General features: G+C 35.2%; 1 protein-coding gene across 1 annotated transcript in view; it reads left to right on the top strand.

Moving 5' to 3' along the window:
• The window catches only part of LOC106456134 (uncharacterized), a 15,859-nt gene that overhangs the window by 5,650 nt on the left and 8,567 nt on the right, over nt 1–1,642 (top strand). The gene's annotated exons all lie outside the window — the stretch shown is intronic.

Genomic DNA, 1,642 nt, shown 5'->3' with positions numbered 1-1,642 from the left:
ATATATAGCTCCTTAACACAGAACCATGAATCTAACCTAAATTTGTCTTATTTCATGATGAGTTCAAAATATATTAATAAAGGTAAGACAATTATGAGCTGATGAAGTTTCACAATTATTGTATGTCTACTAATATTTTACTTTGCAAATAGATGACAGTTATTTCTGAATGAGGGTAAAATGTTCTCAACAATATCTCTATTAAATTCAGGCAAAGAAAGTTCAGCAAAGGGCTTTAGGAGATTAAGGAGTGGAGCAGGAGGTTTGTCAACTAGTCGACTGCAGTTTAAATTTGGCACTTTTTACTCTTTGTTTCCACTCACTGATTAGTTTGTTTTTCACTCAGTTTCGGGGTTTGCATTCATTAGCACCAAAACACACTTTAAGGGTTGGGCTAAGATGTGGTTTGGGTTAATATATGACTATAAATATGAATATAAATGGAAATGAGAATGAGAAAAAGCTTGCTCACCTCACAGTCCCAATAACAACGGATGCACTACAGCACTTTTTATGTAATGTCCTAAGTGTGAAACTAATAAATAATAATAACATAGGGTAACCCTGTATCTGGAACATTAACTAACATCACACAAAGTCTTCACATTTTCTTGTTTTGATTTCCGTATGAGGAAATTGTTGTCAACAAACCATGTGTTGTCTACTGTAAACAGCCCACTGTAAGAAAACCAATATGAGAGTCAAACATAAAATACCATGAGTGTGTTGCTGGTGTTGTTTCATGTGTTTAAGCTTTGTAAATGGCATATTTCCATTGTGGTAGTGCAGTGAAACAGCACGACAATGAGGAGCCAATAAGATTGCTCGAAAAGTTGTCCCCTCCCATGCGATACGGTTAAATGTAGACAAATCCTTTCATAATGCAGCTTCAAACGTCTGCTGTGTCAAGAGGAAAAAAACAAAATGCTGACATTTTTTTATATACTGCTCCTGATCAGTATTGGGCGTAAGTATAGAAATCGTACTCACTGTACTGTCGCCGTTTATATTAATATAAAGGTTTATATGACTGTATCACTTTTGATGAGCATGATTCTGTTTGTCATTAATTTTCAGGATGCTCAGATCATCAGATCTTTGACACCAAAAATGTTGCTGTTGGACAAAATGTGACTCTAAATTGTTCCCGGGATCGTCGTTGGCTTTTAACAAACTTATTCTGGATCAGACTTGTTTCTCAGAGCTTTCCTGAAGTTTTAGGATCAACAATATCTCATGATTCTCCGACTATTGAAAACATTCATCACATTACAACAAAACAAGAGCCTGGAACTTTTGTTCTACATATCAACAGAGCACAGTTAAACGATACAGCTGTTTATTACTGCATCAAAGAAAGTCAGCGAACCATGACATTTTTGAAAGGAACTTTTTTTCGAGTCAAAGGTAAGTAAAACAGAAACAGCAACACTAATGCGCCAGGAATAGCAAAATTATTTGCAGTTCTTGTACTTTTGTTGCACAACTCACAGTTCCTAAATATGCTCTATTTTAATGTATTTGAATTGTTTTAAATTCAACATATTTAATGAAACATATTTATTTTTATTTCGTAGGACCTGACCCAGGCATCACTGGTGTCACTCAAGACTCTTTGTCTAATCCCGTCCATCCAGGAGAC

Source organism: Pundamilia nyererei, unplaced genomic scaffold, assembly GCF_000239375.1.
Source record: "Pundamilia nyererei isolate P.nyererei 1_Seehausen unplaced genomic scaffold, PunNye1.0 scaffold00020, whole genome shotgun sequence".
Classification (NCBI taxonomy): domain Eukaryota; kingdom Metazoa; phylum Chordata; class Actinopteri; order Cichliformes; family Cichlidae; genus Pundamilia; species Pundamilia nyererei.
The sequence above is the reverse complement of the archived record's forward strand: the minus strand, read 5'-3'. Positions and strand labels throughout refer to the sequence as shown.